The 19,437-nt window shown below is 51.7% G+C and overlaps 41 non-coding genes across 41 annotated transcripts; 12 read left to right on the top strand and 29 right to left on the bottom strand.

Annotated features, from left to right (window-relative positions):
• Positions 1–16: 16 nt before the first annotated feature.
• Positions 17–89, bottom strand: Trnav-cac. Its single transcript has one exon. It is a non-coding gene; the product is annotated as a tRNA-Val (tRNA).
• Positions 90–491: 402 nt separating this feature from the next.
• Trnap-agg lies at positions 492–563 on the top strand. Its single transcript has one exon. It is a non-coding gene; the product is annotated as a tRNA-Pro (tRNA).
• Positions 564–757: 194 nt separating this feature from the next.
• Trnav-aac lies at positions 758–830 on the bottom strand. The gene has a single exon. It is a non-coding gene; the product is annotated as a tRNA-Val (tRNA).
• A 158-nt stretch (positions 831–988) lies between these two features.
• On the bottom strand, positions 989–1,061 carry Trnav-cac. The gene has a single exon. It is a non-coding gene; the product is annotated as a tRNA-Val (tRNA).
• Positions 1,062–1,463: 402 nt separating this feature from the next.
• Positions 1,464–1,535, top strand: Trnap-agg. Its single transcript has one exon. It is a non-coding gene; the product is annotated as a tRNA-Pro (tRNA).
• Positions 1,536–1,729: 194 nt separating this feature from the next.
• On the bottom strand, positions 1,730–1,802 carry Trnav-aac. The gene has a single exon. It is a non-coding gene; the product is annotated as a tRNA-Val (tRNA).
• A 158-nt stretch (positions 1,803–1,960) lies between these two features.
• Positions 1,961–2,033, bottom strand: Trnav-cac. The gene has a single exon. It is a non-coding gene; the product is annotated as a tRNA-Val (tRNA).
• Positions 2,034–2,435: 402 nt separating this feature from the next.
• Positions 2,436–2,507, top strand: Trnap-agg. The gene has a single exon. It is a non-coding gene; the product is annotated as a tRNA-Pro (tRNA).
• Positions 2,508–2,701: 194 nt separating this feature from the next.
• On the bottom strand, positions 2,702–2,774 carry Trnav-aac. Its single transcript has one exon. It is a non-coding gene; the product is annotated as a tRNA-Val (tRNA).
• Positions 2,775–2,932: 158 nt separating this feature from the next.
• Positions 2,933–3,005, bottom strand: Trnav-cac. The gene has a single exon. It is a non-coding gene; the product is annotated as a tRNA-Val (tRNA).
• A 668-nt stretch (positions 3,006–3,673) lies between these two features.
• Positions 3,674–3,746, bottom strand: Trnav-aac. The gene has a single exon. It is a non-coding gene; the product is annotated as a tRNA-Val (tRNA).
• Positions 3,747–3,904: 158 nt separating this feature from the next.
• Positions 3,905–3,977, bottom strand: Trnav-cac. Its single transcript has one exon. It is a non-coding gene; the product is annotated as a tRNA-Val (tRNA).
• A 402-nt stretch (positions 3,978–4,379) lies between these two features.
• On the top strand, positions 4,380–4,451 carry Trnap-agg. Its single transcript has one exon. It is a non-coding gene; the product is annotated as a tRNA-Pro (tRNA).
• A 194-nt stretch (positions 4,452–4,645) lies between these two features.
• Trnav-aac lies at positions 4,646–4,718 on the bottom strand. The gene has a single exon. It is a non-coding gene; the product is annotated as a tRNA-Val (tRNA).
• Positions 4,719–4,876: 158 nt separating this feature from the next.
• Trnav-cac lies at positions 4,877–4,949 on the bottom strand. The gene has a single exon. It is a non-coding gene; the product is annotated as a tRNA-Val (tRNA).
• Positions 4,950–5,351: 402 nt separating this feature from the next.
• On the top strand, positions 5,352–5,423 carry Trnap-agg. The gene has a single exon. It is a non-coding gene; the product is annotated as a tRNA-Pro (tRNA).
• Positions 5,424–5,617: 194 nt separating this feature from the next.
• Trnav-aac lies at positions 5,618–5,690 on the bottom strand. The gene has a single exon. It is a non-coding gene; the product is annotated as a tRNA-Val (tRNA).
• Positions 5,691–5,848: 158 nt separating this feature from the next.
• Trnav-cac lies at positions 5,849–5,921 on the bottom strand. The gene has a single exon. It is a non-coding gene; the product is annotated as a tRNA-Val (tRNA).
• Positions 5,922–12,000: 6,079 nt separating this feature from the next.
• Positions 12,001–12,073, bottom strand: Trnav-aac. Its single transcript has one exon. It is a non-coding gene; the product is annotated as a tRNA-Val (tRNA).
• A 158-nt stretch (positions 12,074–12,231) lies between these two features.
• On the bottom strand, positions 12,232–12,304 carry Trnav-cac. Its single transcript has one exon. It is a non-coding gene; the product is annotated as a tRNA-Val (tRNA).
• A 402-nt stretch (positions 12,305–12,706) lies between these two features.
• Positions 12,707–12,781, top strand: Trnap-agg. The gene has a single exon. It is a non-coding gene; the product is annotated as a tRNA-Pro (tRNA).
• Positions 12,782–12,972: 191 nt separating this feature from the next.
• Positions 12,973–13,045, bottom strand: Trnav-aac. The gene has a single exon. It is a non-coding gene; the product is annotated as a tRNA-Val (tRNA).
• Positions 13,046–13,203: 158 nt separating this feature from the next.
• On the bottom strand, positions 13,204–13,276 carry Trnav-cac. Its single transcript has one exon. It is a non-coding gene; the product is annotated as a tRNA-Val (tRNA).
• Positions 13,277–13,678: 402 nt separating this feature from the next.
• Positions 13,679–13,750, top strand: Trnap-agg. The gene has a single exon. It is a non-coding gene; the product is annotated as a tRNA-Pro (tRNA).
• Positions 13,751–13,939: 189 nt separating this feature from the next.
• On the bottom strand, positions 13,940–14,012 carry Trnav-aac. Its single transcript has one exon. It is a non-coding gene; the product is annotated as a tRNA-Val (tRNA).
• Positions 14,013–14,170: 158 nt separating this feature from the next.
• On the bottom strand, positions 14,171–14,243 carry Trnav-cac. The gene has a single exon. It is a non-coding gene; the product is annotated as a tRNA-Val (tRNA).
• Positions 14,244–14,645: 402 nt separating this feature from the next.
• On the top strand, positions 14,646–14,717 carry Trnap-agg. The gene has a single exon. It is a non-coding gene; the product is annotated as a tRNA-Pro (tRNA).
• Positions 14,718–14,911: 194 nt separating this feature from the next.
• Trnav-aac lies at positions 14,912–14,984 on the bottom strand. Its single transcript has one exon. It is a non-coding gene; the product is annotated as a tRNA-Val (tRNA).
• A 158-nt stretch (positions 14,985–15,142) lies between these two features.
• On the bottom strand, positions 15,143–15,215 carry Trnav-cac. The gene has a single exon. It is a non-coding gene; the product is annotated as a tRNA-Val (tRNA).
• Positions 15,216–15,907: 692 nt separating this feature from the next.
• On the top strand, positions 15,908–15,979 carry Trnap-agg. Its single transcript has one exon. It is a non-coding gene; the product is annotated as a tRNA-Pro (tRNA).
• Positions 15,980–16,168: 189 nt separating this feature from the next.
• On the bottom strand, positions 16,169–16,241 carry Trnav-aac. The gene has a single exon. It is a non-coding gene; the product is annotated as a tRNA-Val (tRNA).
• Positions 16,242–16,399: 158 nt separating this feature from the next.
• Positions 16,400–16,472, bottom strand: Trnav-cac. Its single transcript has one exon. It is a non-coding gene; the product is annotated as a tRNA-Val (tRNA).
• A 402-nt stretch (positions 16,473–16,874) lies between these two features.
• Trnap-agg lies at positions 16,875–16,946 on the top strand. Its single transcript has one exon. It is a non-coding gene; the product is annotated as a tRNA-Pro (tRNA).
• Positions 16,947–17,140: 194 nt separating this feature from the next.
• Positions 17,141–17,213, bottom strand: Trnav-aac. The gene has a single exon. It is a non-coding gene; the product is annotated as a tRNA-Val (tRNA).
• Positions 17,214–17,371: 158 nt separating this feature from the next.
• Trnav-cac lies at positions 17,372–17,444 on the bottom strand. The gene has a single exon. It is a non-coding gene; the product is annotated as a tRNA-Val (tRNA).
• A 402-nt stretch (positions 17,445–17,846) lies between these two features.
• Positions 17,847–17,918, top strand: Trnap-agg. Its single transcript has one exon. It is a non-coding gene; the product is annotated as a tRNA-Pro (tRNA).
• A 189-nt stretch (positions 17,919–18,107) lies between these two features.
• Trnav-aac lies at positions 18,108–18,180 on the bottom strand. The gene has a single exon. It is a non-coding gene; the product is annotated as a tRNA-Val (tRNA).
• Positions 18,181–18,338: 158 nt separating this feature from the next.
• On the bottom strand, positions 18,339–18,411 carry Trnav-cac. Its single transcript has one exon. It is a non-coding gene; the product is annotated as a tRNA-Val (tRNA).
• A 402-nt stretch (positions 18,412–18,813) lies between these two features.
• On the top strand, positions 18,814–18,885 carry Trnap-agg. The gene has a single exon. It is a non-coding gene; the product is annotated as a tRNA-Pro (tRNA).
• A 189-nt stretch (positions 18,886–19,074) lies between these two features.
• Trnav-aac lies at positions 19,075–19,147 on the bottom strand. The gene has a single exon. It is a non-coding gene; the product is annotated as a tRNA-Val (tRNA).
• A 158-nt stretch (positions 19,148–19,305) lies between these two features.
• On the bottom strand, positions 19,306–19,378 carry Trnav-cac. The gene has a single exon. It is a non-coding gene; the product is annotated as a tRNA-Val (tRNA).
• Between the last annotated feature and the right edge of the window lie 59 nt (positions 19,379–19,437).

Raw genomic sequence — 19,437 nt, 5'->3', positions numbered from 1 at the left:
ATAGGCAGGAAAATTGTGTTCCCGCCCGGGATCGAACCGGCGACCTTCCGCGTGTGAAGCAGACGTGATAACCGCTACACTACGGAAACGACGGACCCGGGGAGTCCATCCTTGTTCACTCGAACTTGCCTCAGACTTTCTCTCGTTCGCGAATGCACACACGACAGTTCTTTTGTCAGCCTGGAACCCATCACAGCCGAGGGCTCAAGAAGTCTTCGGGGTGCTCGAGAGGGTGTCTGCCGTAGCACCCCTAACGAGATAGCGGCGTTTCGCGCAGTCGTTATTGCAAGTCATATCAGCAAAAGCAATCACTTTCTCAACAGCAGGCAGTGCGAGCCCAGCGGCAGCTCTACATGAAGGTACCAGTAGCCCAGGAAGGCCGCCGACCGCGGGAATTCGCGCCGGCCCCATCCCGCCAGCGTACACGAGACTTCCAGGGCACCCTGGACGACATCGATGGACTGGAATAATTGGCATTCGCCGTGTCACAGGGCTCGTTGGTCTAGGGGTATGATTCCTGCTTAGGGTGCAGGAGGTCCCGGGTTCAAATCCCGGACGAGCCCTAGCGTTTTGTGCAAACTGATCGCACGTCAGTGGCTGAGTCAGCGCAAAAAGCTCGCCGTCAATATCAAATGAATTTCTTATTCGATGTGAGCAATTGACACTCGGGTCCGACGCGTGAAGGCGATTACGAAGGTTTCGGGTACAGATGGTAGCAGATGCATGTTAGTACGTCTTGCTTAAAGTGATGAAAAAGTGTTTCCGCCCGGGATCGAACCGGGGACCTTCTGCGTGTTAGGCAGACGTGATAACCGCTACACCACGGAAACTGGTTGTGTGCACCTTACTTCACAGACAACTTGTAGTGATGTTGCCATCGTAACTAAAAAATTCAATAAATGTGGTACTTGCAAAACGAAGGGACATGCAGCAGATCCACACACGACGTGGCTCATTGGAGGACAATACGACATAGGCAGGAAAATTGTGTTCCCGCCCGGGATCGAACCGGGGACCTTCTGCGTGTGAAGCAGACGTGATAACCGCTACACTACAGAAACGACGGACCCGGGGAGTCCATCCTTGTTCACTCGAACTTGCCTCAGACTTTCTCTCGTTCGCGAATGCACACACGACAGTTCTTTTGTCAGCCTGGAACCCATCACAGCCGAGGGCTCAAGAAGTCTTCGGGGTGCTCGAGAGGGTGTCTGCCGTAGCACCCCTAACGAGATAGCGGCGTTTCGCGCAGTCGTTATTGCAAGTCATATCAGCAATTACAATCACTTTCTCAACAGCAGGCAGTGCGAGCCCAGCGGCAGCTCTACATGAAGGTACCAGTAGCCCAGGAAGGCCGCCGACCGCGGGAATACGCGCCGGCCCCATCCCGCCAGCGTACACGAGACTTCCAGGGCACCCTGGACGACATCGATGGACTGGAATAATTGGCATTCGCCGTGTTACAGGGCTCGTTGGTCTAGGGGTATGATTCCTGCTTAGGGTGCAGGAGGTCCCGGGTTCAAATCCCGGACGAGCCCTATCGTTTTGTGCAAACTGATCGCACGTCAGTGGCTGAGTCAGCGCAAAAAGCTCGCCGTCAATATCAAATGAATTTCTTATTCGATGTGAGCAATTGACACTCGGGTCCGACGCGTGAAGGCGATTACGAAGGTTTCGGGTACAGATGGTAGCAGATGCATGTTAGTACGTCTTGCTTAAAGTGATGAAAAAGTGTTTCCGCCCGGGATCGAACCGGGGACCTTCTGCGTGTTACGCAGACGTGATAACCGCTACACCAAGGAAACTGCTTGTGTGCACCTTACTTCACAGACAACTTGTAGTGATGTTGCCATCGTAACTAAAAAATTCAATAAATGTGGTACTTGCAAAACGAAGTGACATGCAGCAGATCCACACACGACGTGGCTCATTGGAGGACAATACGACATAGGCAGGAAAATTGTGTTCCAGCCCGGGATCGAACCGGGGACCTTCTGCGTGTGAAGCAGACGTGATAACCGCTACACTACGGAAACGACGGACCCGGGGAGTCCATCCTTGTTCACTCGAACTTGCCTCAGACTTTCTCTCGTTCGCGAATGCACACACGACAGTTCTTTTGTCAGCCTGGAACCCATCACAGCCGAGGGCTCAAGAAGTCTTCGGGGTGCTCGAGAGGGTGTCTGCCGTAGCACCCCTAACGAGATAGCGGCGTTTCGCGCAGTCGTTATTGCAAGTCATATCAGCAAAAGCAATCACTTTCTCAACAGCAGGCAGTGCGAGCCCAGCGGCAGCTCTACATGAAGGTACCAGTAGCCCAGGAAGGCCGCCGACCGCGGGAATTCGCGCCGGCCCCATCCCGCCAGCGTACACGAGACTTCCAGGGCACCCTGGACGACATCGATGGACTGGAATAATTGGCATTCGCCGTGTTACAGGGCTCGTTGGTCCAGGGGTATGGTTCCTGCTTAGGGTGCAGGAGGTCCCGGGTTCAAATCCCGGACGAGCCCTAGCGTTTTGTGCAAACTGATCGCACGTCAGTGGCTGAGTCAGCGCAAAAAGCTCGCCGTCAGTATCAAATGAATTTCTTATTCGATGTGAGCAATTGACACTCGGGTCCGACGCGTGAAGGCGATTACGAAGGTTTCGGGTACAGATGGTAGCAGATGCATGTTAGTACGTCTTGCTTAAAGTGATGAAAAAGTGTTTCCGCCCGGGATCGAACCGGGGACCTTCTGCGTGTTAGGCAGACGTGATAAACGCTACACCACGGAAACAGCTTGTGTGCACCTTACTTCACAGACAACTTGTAGTGATGTTGCCATCGTAACTAAAAAATTCAATAAATGTGGTACTTGCAAAACGAAGGGACATGCAGCAGATCCACACACGACGTGGCTCATTGGAGGACAATACGACATAGGCAGGAAAATTGTGTTCCCGCCCGGGATCGAACCGGGGACCTTCTGCGTGTGAAGCAGACGTGATAACCGCTACACTACGGAAACGACGGACCCGGGGAGTCCATCCTTGTTCACTCGAACTTGCCTCAGACTTTCTCTCGTTCGCGAATGCACACACGACAGTTCTTTTGTCAGCCTGGAACCCATCACAGCCGAGGGCTCAAGAAGTCTTCGGGGTGCTCGAGAGGGTGTCTGCCGTAGCACCCCTAACGAGATAGCGGCGTTTCGCGCAGTCGTTATTGCAAGTCATATCAGCAAAAGCAATCACTTTCTCAACAGCAGGCAGTGCGAGCCCAGCGGCAGCTCTACATGAAGGTACCAGTAGCCCAGGAAGGCCGCCGACCGCGGGAATTCGCGCCGGCCCCATCCCGCCAGCGTACACGAGACATCCAGGGCACCCTGGACGACATCGATGGACTGGAATAATTGGCATTCGCCGTGTCACAGGGCTCGTTGGTCCAGGGGTATGATTCCTGCTTAGGGTGCAGGAGGTCCCGGGTTCAAATTCCGAAGGAGCCCTAGCGTTTTGTGCAAACTGATCGCACGTCAGTGGCTGAGTCAGCGCAAAAAGCTCGCCGTCAATATCAAATGAATTTCTTATTCGATGTGAGCAATTGACGCTCGGGTCCGACGCGTGAAGGCGATTACGAAGGTTTCGGGTACAGATGGTAGCAGATGCATGTTAGTACGTCTTGCTTAAAGTGATGAAAAAGTGTTTCCGCCCGGGATCGAACCGGGGACCTTCTGCGTGTTAAGCAGACGTGATAACCGCTACACCACGGAAACTGCTTGTGTGCACCTTACTTCACAGACAACTTGTAGTGATGTTGCCATCGTAACTAAAAAATTCAATAAATGTGGTACTTGCAAAACGAAGGGACATGCAGCAGATCCACACACGACGTGGCTCATTGGAGTACAATACGACATAGGCAGGAAAATTGTGTTCCCGCCCGGGATCGAACCGGGGACCTTCTGCGTGTGAAGCAGACGTGATAACCGCTACACTACGGAAACGACGGACCCGGGGAGTCCATCCTTGTTCACTCGAACTTGCCTCAGACTTTCTCTCGTTCGCGAATGCACACACGACAGTTCTTTTGTCAGCCTGGAACCCATCACAGCCGAGGGCTCAAGAAGTCTTCGGGGTGCTCGAGAGGGTGTCTGCCGTAGCACCCCTAACGAGATAGCGGCGTTTCGCGCAGTCGTTATTGCAAGTCATATCAGCAAAAGCAATCACTTTCTCAACAGCAGGCAGTGCGAGCCCAGCGGCAGCTCTACATGAAGGTACCAGTAGCCCAGGAAGGCCGCCGACCGCGGGAATTCGCGCCGGCCCCATCCCGCCAGCGTACACGAGACTTCCAGGGCACCCTGGACGACATCGATGGACTGGAATAATTGGCATTCGCCCTGTCACAGGGCTCGTTGGTCTAGGGGTATGATTCCTGCTTAGGGTGCAGGAGGTCCCGGGTTCAAATCCCGGACGAGCCCTAGCGTTTTGTGCAAACTGATCGCACGTCAGTGGCTGAGTCAGCGCAAAAAGCTCGCCGTCAATATCAAATGAATTTCTTATTCGATGTGAGCAATTGACACTCGGGTCCGACGCGTGAAGGCGATTACGAAGGTTTCGGGTACAGATGGTAGCAGATGCATGTTAGTACGTCTTGCTTAAAGTGATGAAAAAGTGTTTCCGCCCGGGATCGAACCGGGGACCTTCTGCGTGTTAGGCAGACGTGATAACCGCTACACCACGGAAACTGCTTGTGTGCACCTTACTTCACAGACAACTTGTAGTTTTGTTGCCATCGTAACTAAAAAATTCAATAAATGTGGTACTTGCAAAACGAAGGGACATGCAGCAGATCCACACACGACGTGGCTCATTGGAGGACAATACGACATAGGCAGGAAAATTGTGTTCCCGCCCGGGATCGAACCGGGGACCTTCTGCGTGTGAAGCAGACGTGATAACCGCTACACTACGGAAACGACGGACCCGGGGAGTCCATCCTTGTTCACTCGAACTTGCCTCAGACTTTCTCTCGTTCGCGAATGCACACACGACAGTTCTTTTGTCAGCCTGGAACCCATCACAGCCGAGGGCTCAAGAAGTCTTCGGGGTGCTCGAGAGGGTGTCTGCCGTAGCACCCCTAACGAGATAGCGGCGTTTCGCGCAGTCGTTATTGCAAGTCATATCAGCAAAAGCAATCACTTTCTCAACAGCAGGCAGTGCGAGCCCAGCGGCAGCTCTACATGAAGGTACCAGTAGCCCAGGAAGGCCGCCGACCGCGGGAATTCGCGCCGGCCCCATCCCGCCAGCGTACACGAGACTTCCAGGGCACCCTGGACGACATCGATGGACTGGAATAATTGGCATTCGCCGTGTCACAGGGCTCGTTGGTCTAGGGGTATGATTCCTGCTTAGGGTGCAGGAGGTCCCGGGTTCAAATCCCGGACGAGCCCTAGCGTTTTGTGCAAACTGATCGCACGTCAGTGGCTGAGTCAGCGCAAAAAGCTCGCCGTCAATATCAAATGAATTTCTTATTCGATGTGAGCAATTGACACTCGGGTCCGACGCGTGAAGGCGATTACGAAGGTTTCGGGTACAGATGGTAGCAGATGCATGTTAGTACGTCTTGCTTAAAGTGATGAAAAAGTGTTTCCGCCCGGGATCGAACCGGGGACCTTCTGCGTGTTAGGCAGACGTGATAACCGCTACACCACGGAAACTGCTTGTGTGCACCTTACTTCACAGACAACTTGTAGTGATGTTGCCATCGTAACTAAAAAATTCAATAAATGTGGTACTTGCAAAACGAAGGGACATGCAGCAGATCCACACACGACGTGGCTCATTGGAGGACAATACGACATAGGCAGGAAAATTGTGTTCCCGCCCGGGATCGAACCGGGGACCTTCTGCGTGTGAAGCAGACGTGATAACCGCTACACTACGGAAACGACGGACCCGGGGAGTCCATCCTTGTTCACTCGAACTTGCCTCAGACTTTCTCTCGTTCGCGAATGCACACACGACAGTTCTTTTGTCAGCCTGGAACCCATCACAGCCGAGGGCTCAAGAAGTCTTCGGGGTGCTCGAGAGGGTGTCTGCCGTAGCACGCCTAACGAGATAGCGGCGTTTCGCGCAGTCGTTATTGCAAGTCATATCAGCAAAAGCAATCACTTTCTCAACAGCAGGCAGTGCGAGCCCAGCGGCAGCTCTACATGAAGGTACCAGTAGCCCAGGAAGGCCGCCGACCGCGGGAATTCGCGCCGGCCCCATCCCGCCAGCGTACACGAGACTTCCAGGGCACCCTGGACGACATCGATGGACTGGAATAATTGGCATTCGCCCTGTCACAGGGCTCGTTGGTCTAGGGGCATTCCCTCGCGGGCAGCCGTGCGGTGCGGACGTACGGAGCGGCTGGTCGTGTTTACTTCGTCGCTGCCGGCGGCGGTCGCTGTGCATGGTGAGTGCGCGCTTACAGCGATAACACTACCCTCGGTAATGAATACACGAATGCAATCATGACTCAACCGGAACGGAAAGACACTCTTAAGTTGACATTCGACCCGAAATTTGCTAGACCAAAATCCTTTGAGGTAGAACTATTTGTGCGAGATGTTATGAACTTAACGCTTGACGATTTAATTGGCATACACTTGTCGATCGTTAGTAGTACCGTTTACTTGAAATTGGTGACGCCTGAACGATGTGAACAAATTGTTGCGTCTTGTGGTGGATCTCTTAAATTCAAACATTCAGGCGGAAACGTTGGCGAGGTACGACTAACGCATGCCGGCTTGGGATTGCGAACCATCAGAATATTTGAACTGCCCTTCGAAGTAACTGCCGAGCAGATTAACGCCAAACTACGGGAATATGGCTCGGTAGTAAGCAACGTTGCTGAGAAATGGTCAGGTCAACATATATTCCCCGTCTTAAACGGTGTGCGGCAAGTGAAACTCGAGTTGCTGAAGCATATCCCATCTTACCTCATTATCAGTGGGTACAGGGCCATAGTAATTTATGACGGGCAACCACGGACTTGCTCCGGATGTGGCTCTACAGCACACGTCCGCGCTCAGTGTCTTCAGAGGCGCGTAGCGCAGATCCCGATTGGCGAGCGTGGGCAGCCTGGCCCCAGTTCTACGCTGCCGATCACTTACGTAGCCGCCGCCCGTGTACACACCGCTCCAGAGCTCAGCGTCGATTTCACCTTAGATGCGTACACTGATCACAACGAGGAGAACATACCAATGGAGACGAGTACTGTCCCGGAAACCCTCGGAGCTTCCTTACAGGAAGTTAAGGAGGGAAGTACGGAGACGCCGGGTGGCAGCCAGGTCTGCAACGTTTTCGAACAGCCGATGGCGGCGGAAGTTCTTCCCATGGCCGAAGGCTGTGCCACTCAGGAGAACACTGCTCAAAACTCCACGTGCCCTTCCCCGAAAAAGCAGAAGAAGCGGAGAATCGCGCAACAGGGTGCTGACACAAAAGCGCAACCACTGCGCGAGAAAGCCAATCAGGTGCGTCAGAAGATGACCGACGTGCCGTCTCAGGTTTCCCCTGCAACTCCCCGGACATCCAAAAAGTCCCGCACTGACGACTCAGAGGCTGACTCCGACAACAGACCCTCCCCATCACAGACGAAGACGATGTCAGTAGATACCGAAGGTACAGGTGGCCACCAGCCAGATAGCAGTGCAGATCCGCGTGAAGCTCACCACCCGCGTAACTGGGCGGACGACGTCGAAGAATGCTCTCATGACAACGGTCTGACCGAAGTACAGGGACAAGACCGTGAAACAGTATCAGAAGTGCGGGAAACGGAATCGCAAGGGCAACGGAAGGCTGAATCTGCTCTTCAGACGGTCGATGCCGACCCCGACTTCTTTTAACTGATGCCCGTCCGTCATCTCTAAGGGAGCGGCTCAACGCCACGCATACCTCTGCCCTCATGCCACCCTTACAGGCATACCGTGTTGCCACGGTCAACATCAACAAGATCAGCAGTACGTCAAACCTGAGGAATCTTACGGATTTCTTATATGCAGCTGATGTCGACATTGCGCTGTTGCAAGAGGTCGCCGACATTGATCTGGATCGTATCACAGGTTATAATGCGTTAATCAACCCGGGACGTGGCAGTGAACTCGGAACTGCACTTTTGACCAAAGAAGGCATCGCCGTAGCCAATGTCGACAGACTGCCGAACAGCAGAGGTATTGCGGGGACAATCCACAACACCCGATTCATAAATGTTTATGCCCCTTCTGGAACGGGAAAAAAACGCCAGAGGTCGGAGTTTTTTAGGGAAGAGATAGTGCCACTTTTTACAACCCGCACAGGCCAAGTCGTATTTGCAGGTGATTTCAACTGTGTACTGAAACCCAAAGACCAAACGCCGCATTTTAACACTTCCATAGAACTTCTGGACATTGTTCGAGAATTAAACCTACTCGACACGTGGGAACTTAAACACGGCGACATGCCCGGTTTTACCCACGTCACCAGCCATTCTGCAAGCCGCATTGACAGAATTTATGCATCCTCCAATTTACGAAACCATATTTTGCACGCGGAGCGATGGCCGCTTATATTCTCTGACCATGTAGCATATATATGTACCATCAATATGGAAAAACAGGGTACATATAGAGCGAGAGGCCCGTGGAAACTGAATGTTTCCCATTTATCAGATCCAGGGTGCCACGCCGCCTTCCGACACACATGGGCAGATTGTGAAAGGAAATTTCCACAGTACAATTCGGCTCTCTCGTGGTGGTTAAAATGTGCAAAGCCAGCTCTCATAAAAGCGATGAAGTGTTACTCTCGCGAGAAATACGCCTGGCAGAGGACCACAATAGAATTCTATTTTCAGTGCCTACGAGAACTTTATACCGACGATAATACAGTAGTGGCCAATCACATGCAGATCAAAAGAATCCAGGCAACACTCCTAACACTGACGCGACGACAATCTGAAGGCTATCAAGTGAGAACACGCCTGCAAAATGCAGTGCGGGAGGAGACAACATCCATGTACCACGTTATACAAGAGCAAAAAAGAAGAAACAGGAAAATACTGACTGAGCTAAAAACTGCAGACGGTCGCCTTTTCGACACACAAACTGCTATTCAAGAAGAAATTTATAAACATTTTACGGCGTTACTAGCTGAAAAACCAATAGATGTGGCAGCGCAGGCAGTCCTTACGGACAGGGCGTGGGGGAGACTTAGTCCGGAACAGGCGGAAGAACTCGCCTCAGACATACTCGAGGATGAAGTGGCAGACGCCATTCTCAGAAGCCCAAGAAATAAATCGCCTGGTCCTGACGGATTACCTGCCGAGTTTTATCACACATTTAGGCGACAGTTAATTAGTAAGTTGACTCTGGTCTGTAATGACATTATGAACATTCGAAATGACAGCTTGAAAGATTTTTGTAAAGGGATAGTGGTGCTAGTACCAAAAACTCCAGGAGGCAAAACTGTAGAGAATCTCCGGCCTTTAACATTGCTTAACACTGACTATAAAATTTTCGCACGTGTCATTATGCAACGATTAAATTCAGTCATTACCAGCGTTACCGGCGACTACCAAACGTGCGTTGGACCAAATAGAAATATTTTCCACACTTTAACTGCATATAGAGATCTCATAGCGATTGCCGAAGCCTGTGACATCCCAAGTGCCCTTGTGTCCCTCGACTTTGAAAAGGCCTTTGACAGGGTGAACCACTCCTATCTCCTACGCACCATGGACGCCATGCATTTTCCTCAGAAAATCACTGATACTGTTCAAACCCTCCTGATGAATGGTACGTCGCAAATCAATGTAAATGGACGCTTAAGCAGGCCGATCAGTATCGCCAGTTCAGTACGACAGGGCTGCCCAATGTCGATGGCATTGTTTGCCATAGCACTCGAGCCATTCTTGTACTCCCTGACGCAAGACCTTCCAGGGCTGCTCATTCATGGTCAGAAGATTATTTGCCAGGCTTACGCAGATGATGTCAGTTTTGTAGTAACGAAAGACGAGGACTTAGAGAAAGCTTTCCACATTGTAGCAACGTATGAAGCTGCATCGGGGGCGAGACTCAACCGTCACAAGTCAGGCTTAATGCACATTGGACGCGGATTAGAACTCGGTGCTGCTGAAAGAATCAGAAGCTTGGATACGATCACCTGCCTCGGGATTGAATACACACGCAATGTCCGCCGCACGGCTGCCTTGAACTATCGAAAAATGCTGGCAAAAATGCGCGCTGGCATACGGCAACATAGCCTGCGAGCTCTAAATGCCATTCAAAGAGTGGCTTTAGTTAACACCTACATAATTTCCAAAGTAAATTACGTTGCCCAAGTACTGCCATTACCAAAGACTATGGCACAACAAATGTTAGCGGCGCTTGGCCACTTTGTTACCAGGGGTCAGATATTTAAAGTAAAGTATGAAACCCTCACCCTACCAGTTTGGAAGGGAGGCCTCAATTTGACGGATGTCTACCTCAAAGCAAAAGCCCTGTATGTTAGTCAAACATACAAACAGTGGCACAGATCACCTAACACACTGACGGCTCACATTTTGAATGAAATAGTGCCTCCCAATCTGGATCCACCTGTAGATGTAAAACACATTCTGAACTCGCTCTGTCACTTCAGGTATTTCATACTAGAACTTAGCTACATACAACGAAGAATTCCAGAGGCAGACCGACACAAAGTCAAAGCGATTTACGCCACATTGACGGCAAGTACACCACGCAATATAGTGGAGGAGAAATGTCGAGGTTATAACTGGAAACAAGTCTGGGAGAACATTCACGACCCGCTTCTTTCATCTACAGTTCGCTCAACTTGGTACATGGCAGTCAATAGGAAATTTCCGACCAATTCGAGGTTACACAAGATTCACCTGGCTGAAACACCGAATTGTATCAGATGTCACTTAGTTGACACAGACGAGCATAGATTTACTTGCGACGCTGTACAGGACATATGGTCCCTCTGCACACGGAAACTCGCAAGCATACTGCGAACGTCACCAAGAACGATAGCACCGACACGCCTACTCAACCCTGACGAAGTTCCCTATCCCAATACAAAACGACGTGCCGTCAATTGGCTAAAGGGCCAGACTGTATACTACATACTATCCGAGAAAGAGAAGAGTACAGAAGAATATTGGTTACATTTAACGATGGAGCACCAGACACTACTACGAACGACGAAATATAGAGAAAACTATGCTTGTTTTTTATTACGAACGTTGACATAGAGTCACTATATTGCAAAAATCTTTAATGCTTTTTTTTTTCATAGCATATGCCATACTAATGGGGCGACACTTTTATTCTTTTATTTTCTTTATGTTAGCATACCTAACCGGTACCCTTGTAGGATGTCATGGAGACATTGGTGGCCGGGGCTTCGGAGTTACGAGCAGCTCAAACAGGAATAACACTTGAGAGATGGACGAACAAACGATTTTTCGACGACGGAATACATCAGCAATAGCTATTCACCGAGAAGACAAACTTTGAAGCCACCAGTCTGCTGAAATTCCCCACGTACACCTACGACGAGTCAGGGCTACCAATCAAGAAGTATTTTCATTTCCGTCTCATGAGGAGACATTTAGTTCCTTACAATTACAGCTATTGAAGCTAGCCGATGAAGGCAATTTTGGCGAGTGCAAGTGACGGGCTATAAGGGGAGGATGGAGGCCCGTTAAAAAAAAAAAAAAAAAAAAAAAAAAAAAAAAAAAAAAAAAAAAAAAAAGGGGTATGATTCCTGCTTAGGGTGCAGGAGGTCCCGGGTTCAAATCCCGGACGAGCCCAAGCGTTTTGTGCAAACTGATCGCACGTCAGTGGCTGAGTCAGCGCAAAAAGCTCGCCGTCAATATCAAATGAATTTCTTATTCGATGTGAGCAATTGATACTCGGGTCCGACGCGTGAAGGCGATTACGAAGGTTTCGGGTACAGATGGTAGCAGATGCATGTTAGTACGTCTTGCTTAAAGTGATGAAAAAGTGTTTCCGCCCGGGATCGAACCGGGGACCTTCTGCGTGTTAGGCAGACGTGATAACCGCTACACCACGGAAACTGCTTGTGTGCACCTTACTTCACAGACAACTTGTAGTGATGTTGCCATCGTAACTAAAAAATTCAATAAATGTGGTACTTGCAAAACGAAGGGACATGCAGCAGATCCACACACGACGTGGCTCATTGGAGGACAATACGACATAGGCAGGAAAATTCTGTTCCCGCCCGGGATCGAACCGGGGACCTTCTGCGTGTGAAGCAGACGTGATAACCGCTACACTACGGAAACGACGGACCCGGGGAGTCCATCCTTGTTCACTCGAACTTGCCTCAGACTTTCTCTCGTTCGCGAATGCACACACGACAGTTCTTTTGTCAGCCTGGAACCCATCACAGCCGAGGGCTCAAGAAGTCTTCGGGGTGCTCGAGAGGGTGTCTGCCGTAGCACCCCTAACGAGATAGCGGCGTTTCGCGCAGTCGTTATTGCAAGTCATATCAGCAAAAGCAATCACTTTCTTAGCAGCAGGCAGTGCGAGCCCAGCGGCAGCTCTACATGAAGGTACCAATAGCCCAGGAAGGCCGCCGACCGCGGGAATTCGCGACGGCCCCATCCCGCCAGCGTACACGAGACTTCCAGGGCACCCTGGACGACATCGATGGACTGGAATAATTGGCATTCGCCGTGTCACAGTGCTCGTTGGTCTAGGGGTATGATTCCTGCTTAGGGTGCAGGAGGTCCCGGGTTCAAATCCCGGACGAGCCCTAGCGTTTTGTGCAAACTGATCGCACGTCAGTGGCTGAGTCAGCGCAAAAAGCTCGCCGTCAATATCAAATGAATTTCTTATTCGATGTGAGCAATTGACACTCGGGTCCGACGCGTGAAGGCGATTACGAAGGTTTCGGGTACAGATGGTAGCAGATGCATGTTAGTACGTCTTGCTTAAAGTGATGAAAAAGTGTTTCCGCCCGGGATCGAACCGGGGACCTTCTGCGTGTTAGGCAGACGTGATAACCGCTACACCACGGAAACTGCTTGTGTGTATCTTACTTCACAGACAACTTGTAGTGATGTTGCCATCGTAACTAAAAAATTCAATAAATGTGGTACTTGCAAAACGAAGGGACATGCAGCAGATCCACACACGACGTGGCTCATTGGAGGACAATACGACGTAGGCAGGAAAATTGTGTTCCCGCCCGGGATCGAACCGGGGATCTTCTGCGTGTGAAGCAGACGTGATAACCGCTACACTACGGAAACGACGTACCCGGGGAGTCCATCCTTGTTCACTCGAACTTGCCTCAGACTTTCTCTCGTTCGCGAATGCACACACGACAGTTCTTTTGTCAGCCTGGAACCCATCACAGCCGAGGGCTCAAGAAGTCTTCGGGGTGCTCGAGAGGGTGTCTGCCGTAGCACCCCTAACGAGATAGCGGCGTTTCGCGCAGTCGTTATTGCAAGTCATATCAGCAAAAGCAATCACTTTCTCAACAGCAGGCAGTGCGAGCCCAGCGGCAGCTCTACATGAAGGTACCAGTAGCCCAGGAAGGCCGCCGACCGCGGGAATTCGCGCCGGCCCCATCCCGCCAGCGTACACGAGACTTCCAGGGCACCCTGGACGACATCGATGGACTGGAATAATTGGCATTCGCCGTGTCACAGGGCTCGTTGGTCTAGGGGTATGATTCCTGCTTAGGGTGCAGGAGGTCCCGGGTTCAAATCCCGGACGAGCCCTAGCGTTTTGTGCAAACTGATCGCACGTCAGTGGCTGAGTCAGCGCAAAAAGCTCGCCGTCAATATCAAATGAATTTCTTATGTGAGCAATTGACACTCGGGTCCGACGCGTGAAGGCGATTACGAAGGTTTCGGGTACAGATGGTAGCAGATGCATGTTAGTACGTCTTGCTTAAAGTGATGAAAAAGTGTTTCCGCCCGGGATCGAACCGGGGACCTTCTGCGTGTTAGGCAGACGTGATAAACGCTACACCACGGAAACAGCTTGTGTGCACCTTACTTCACAGACAACTTGTAGTGATGTTGCCATCGTAACTAAAAAATTCAATAAATGTGGTACTTGCAAAACGAAGGGACATGCAGCAGATCCACACACGACGTGGCTCATTGGAGGACAATACGACATAGGCAGGAAAATTGTGTTCCCGCCCGGGATCGAACCGGGGACCTTCTGCGTGTGAAGCAGACGTGATAACCGCTACACTACGGAAACGACGGACCCGGGGAGTCCATCCTTGTTCACTCGAACTTGCCTCAGACTTTCTCTCGTTCGCGAATGCACACACGACAGTTCTTTTGTCAGCCTGGAACCCATCACAGCCGAGGGCTCAAGAAGTCTTCGGGGTGCTCGAGAGGGTGTCTGCCGTAGCACCCCTAACGAGATAGCGGCGTTCCGCGCAGTCGTTATTGCAAGTCATATCAGCAAAAGCAATCACTTTCTCAACAGCAGGCAGTGCGAGCCCAGCGGCAGCTCTACATGAAGGTACCAGTAGCCCAGGAAGGCCGCCGACCGCGGGAATTCGCGCCGGCCCCATCCCGCCAGCGTACACGAGACTTCCAGGGCACCCTGGACGACATCGATGGACTGGAATAATTGGCATTCGCCGTGTCACAGGGCTCGTTGGTCTAGGGGTATGATTCCTGCTTAGGGTGCAGGAGGTCCCGGGTTCAAATCCCGGACGAGCCCTAGCGTTTTGTGCAAACTGATCGCACGTCAGTGGCTGAGTCAGCGCAAAAAGCTCGCCGTCAATATCAAATGAATTTCTTATTCGATGTGAGCAATTGACACTCGGGTCCGACGCGTGAAGGCGATTACGAAGGTTTCGGGTACAGATGGTAGCAGATGCATGTTAGTACGTCTTGCTTAAAGTGATGAAAAAGTGTTTCCGCCCGGGATCGAACCGGGGACCTTCTGCGTGTTAGGCAGACGTGATAACAGCTACACCACGGAAACTGCTTGTGTGCACCTTACTCCACAGACAACTTGTAGTGATGTTGCCATCGTAACTAAAAAATTCAATAAATGTGGTACTTGCAAAACGAAGGGACATGCAGCAGATCCACACACGACGTGGCTCATTGGAGGACAATACGACATAGGCAGGAAAATTGTGTTCCCGCCCGGGATCGAACCGGGGACCTTCTGCGTGTGAAGCAGACGTGATAACCGCTACACTACGGAAACGACGTACCCGGGGAGTCCATCCTTGTTCACTCGAACTTGCCTCAGACTTTCTCTCGTTCGCGAATGCACACACGACAGTTCTTTTGTCAGCCTGGAACCCATCACAGCCGAGGGCTCAAGAAGTCTTCGGGGTGCTCGAGAGGGTGTCTGCCGTAGCACCCCTAACGAGATAGCGGCGTTTCGCGCAGTCGTTATTGCAAGTCATATCAGCAAAAGCAATCACTTTCTCAACAGCAGGCAAGACATGCGGAGGGTGAGCCCCACCGCCACACCTTCACCTGCCTCTGTTAGGCCAAATTTTACTGCCTGACTCATGTAGTACTATCACCGTCAGAGGGTGGTACGGGACTACAAGTCCCACCGCCACACCTCCAAAGTGAATTGCAGTGACGCAGTCACTGCCCTGTGGAAACTTACTGCCTCACCAACACAGTTAGACCGCAATAAACCGGTGATGCTGTATCGTAACATATCACCCCGGACTACAAGTCCATTTAAAAAAAAAAAAAAAAAAAAAAAAACAGCAGGCAGTGCGAGCCCAGCGGCAGCTCTACATGAAGGTACCAGTAGCCCAGGAAGGCCGCCGACCGCGGGAATTCGCGCCGGCCCCATCCCGCCAGCGTACACGAGACTTCCAGGGCACCCTGGACGACATCGATGGACTGGAATAATTGGCATTCGCCGTGTCACAGGGCTCGTTGGTCTAGGGGTATGATTCCTGCTTAGGGTGCAGGAGGTCCCGGGTTCAAATCCCGGACGAGCCCTAGCGTTTTGTGCAAACTGATCGCACGTCAGTGGCTGAGTCAGCGCAAAAAGCTCGCCGTCAATATCAAATGAATTTCTTATGTGAGCAATTGACACTCGGGTCCGACGCGTGAAGGCGATTACGAAGGTTTCGGGTACAGATGGTAGCAGATGCATGTTAGTACGTCTTGCTTAAAGTGATGAAAAAGTGTTTCCGCCCGGGATCGAACCGGGGACCTTCTGGGTGTTAGGCAGACGTGATAAACGCTACACCACGGAAACAGCTTGTGTGCACCTTACTTCACAGACAACTTGTAGTGATGTTGCCATCGTAACTAAAAAATTCAATAAATGTGGTACTTGCAAAACGAAGGGACATGCAGCAGATCCACACACGACGTGGCTCATTGGAGGACAATACGACATAGGCAGGAAAATTCTGTTCCCGCCCGGGATCGAACCGGGGACCTTCTGCGTGTGAAGCAGACGTGATAACCGCTACACTACGGAGACGACGGACCCGGGACGTCCATCCTTGTTCACTCGAACTTGCCTCAGACTTTCTCTCGTTCGCGAATGCACACACGGCAGTTCTTTTGTCAGCCTGGAACCCATCACAGCCGAGGGCTCAAGAAGTCTTCGGGGTGCTCGAGAGGGTGTCTGCCGTAGCACCCCTAACGAGATAGCGGCGTTTCGCGCAGTCGTTATTGCAAGTCATATCAGCAAAAGCAATCACTTTCTCAACAGCAGGCAGTGCGAGCCCAGCGGCAGCTCTACATGAAGGTACCAGTAGCCCAGGAAGGCCGCCGACCGCGGGAATTCGCGCCGGCCCCATCCCGCAAGCGTACACGAGACTTCCAGGGCACCCTGGACGACATCGATGGACTGGAATAATTGGCATTCGCCGTGTCACAGGGCTCGTTGGTCTAGGGGTATGATTCCTGCTTAGGGTGCAGGAGGTCCCGGGTTCAAATCCCGGACGAGCCCTAGCGTTTTGTGCAAACTGATCGCACGTCAGTGGCTGAGTCAGCGCATAAAGCTCGCCGTCAATATCAAATGAATTTCTTATTCGATGTGAGCAATTGGCACTCGGGTCCGACGCGTGAAGGCGATTACGAAGGTTTCGGGTACAGATGGTAGCAGATGCATGTTAGTACGTCTTGCTTAAAGTGATGAAAAAGTGTTTCCGCCCGGGATCGAACCGGGGACCTTCTGCGTGTTAGGCAGACGTGATAACCGCTACACCACGGAAACTGCTTGTGTGCACCTTACTTCACAGACAACTTGTAGTGATGTTGCCATCGTAACTAAAAAATTAAATAAATGTGGTACTTGCAAAACGAAGGGACATGCAGCAGATCCACACACGACGTGGCTCATTGGAGGACAATACGACATAGGCAGGAAAATTCTGTTCCCGCCCGAGATCGAACCGGGGACCTTCTGCGTGTGAAGCAGACGTGATAACCGCAACACTACGGAAACGACGGACCCGGGGAGTCCATCCTTGTTCACTCGAACTTGCCTCAGACTTTCTCTCGTTCGCGAATGCACACACGACAGTTCTTTTGTCAGCCTGGAACCCATCACAGCCGAGGGCTCAAGAAGTCTTCGGGGTGCTCGAGAGGGTGTCTGCCGTAGCACCCCTAACGAGATAGCGGCGTTTCGCGCAGTCGTTATTGCAAGTCATATCAGCAAAAGCAATCACTTTCTCAACAGCAGGCAGTGCGAGCCCAGCGGCAGCTCTACATGAAGGTACCAGTAGCCCAGGAAGGCCGCCGACCGCGGGAATTCGCGCCGGCCCCATCCCGCCAGCGTACACGAGACTTCCAGGGCACCCTGGACGACATCGATGGACTGGAATAATTGGCATTCGCCGTGTCACAGGGCTCGTTGGTCTAGGGGTATGATTCCTGCTTAGGGTGCAGGAGGTCCCGGGTTCAAATCCCGGACGAGCCCTAGCGTTTTGTGCAAACTGATCGCACGTCAGTGGCTGAGTCAGCGCAAAAAGCTCGCCGTCAATATCAAATGAATTTCTTATGTGAGCAATTGACACTCGGGTCCGACGCGTGAAGGCGATTACGAAGGTTTCGGGTACAGATGGTAGCAGATGCATGTTAGTACGTCTTGCTTAAAGTGATGAAAAAGTGTTTCCGCCCGGGATCGAACCGGGGACCTTCTGCGTGTTAGGCAGACGTGATAAACGCTACACCACGGAAACAGCTTGTGTGCACCTTACTTCACAGACAACTTGTAGTGATGTTGCCATCGTAACTAAAAAATTCAATAAATGTGGTACTTGCAAAACGAAGGGACATGCAGCAGATCCACACACGACGTGGCTCATTGGAGGACAATACGACATAGGCAGGAAAATTGTGTTCCCGCCCGGGATCGAACCGGGGACCTTCTGCGTGTGAAGCAGACGTGATAACCGCTACACTACGGAAACGACGGACCCGGGGAGTCCATCCTTGTTCACTCGAACTTGCCTCAGACTTTCTCTCGTTCGCGAATGCACACACGACAGTTCTTTTGTCAGCCTGGAACCCATCACAGCCGAGGGCTCAAGAAGTCTTCGGGGTGCTCGAGAGGGTGTCTGCCGTAGCACCCCTAACGAGATAGCGGCGTTCCGCGCAGTCGTTATTGCAAGTCATATCAGCAAAAGCAATCACTTTCTCAACAGCAGGCAGTGCGAGCCCAGCGGCAGCTCTACATGAAGGTACCAGTAGCCCAGGAAGGCCGCCGACCGCGGGAATTCGCGACGGCCCCATCCCGCCAGCGTACACGAGACTTCCAGGGCACCCTGGACGACATCGATGGACTGGAATAATTGGCATTCGCCGTGTCACAGGGCTCGTTGGTCTAGGGGTATGATTCCTGCTTAGGGTGCAAGAGGTCCCGGGTTCAAATCCCGGACGAGCCCTAGCGTTTTGTGCAAACTGATCGCACGTCAGTGGCTGAGTCAGCGCAAAAAGCTCGCCGTCAATATCAAATGAATTTCTAATGTGAGCAATTGACACTCGGGTCCGACGCGTGAAGGCGATTACGAAGGTTTCGGGTACAGATGGTAGCAGATGCATGTTAGTACGTCTTGCTTAAAGTGATGAAAAAGTGTTTCCGCCCGGGATCGAACCGGGGACCTTCTGCGTGTTAGGCAGACGTGATAAACGCTACACCACGGAAACAGCTTGTGTGCACCTTACTTCACAGACAACTTGTAGTGATGTTGCCATCGTAACTAAAAAATTCAATAAATGTGGTACTTGCAAAACGAAGGGACATGCAGCAGATCCACACACGACGTGGCTCATTGGAGGACAATACGACATAGGCAGAAAAATTCTGTTCCCGCCCGGGATCGAACCGGGGACCTTCTGCGTGTGAAGCAGACGTGATAACCGCTACACTACGGAGACGACGGACCCGGGAAGTCCATCCTTGTTCACTCGAACTTGCCTCAGACTTTCTCTCGTTC

Source organism: Schistocerca americana, unplaced genomic scaffold, assembly GCF_021461395.2.
Source record: "Schistocerca americana isolate TAMUIC-IGC-003095 unplaced genomic scaffold, iqSchAmer2.1 HiC_scaffold_139, whole genome shotgun sequence".
Classification (NCBI taxonomy): domain Eukaryota; kingdom Metazoa; phylum Arthropoda; class Insecta; order Orthoptera; family Acrididae; genus Schistocerca; species Schistocerca americana.
Note: the sequence above shows the minus strand (reverse complement) of the source record. Positions and strands in the feature narration are given on the sequence as shown.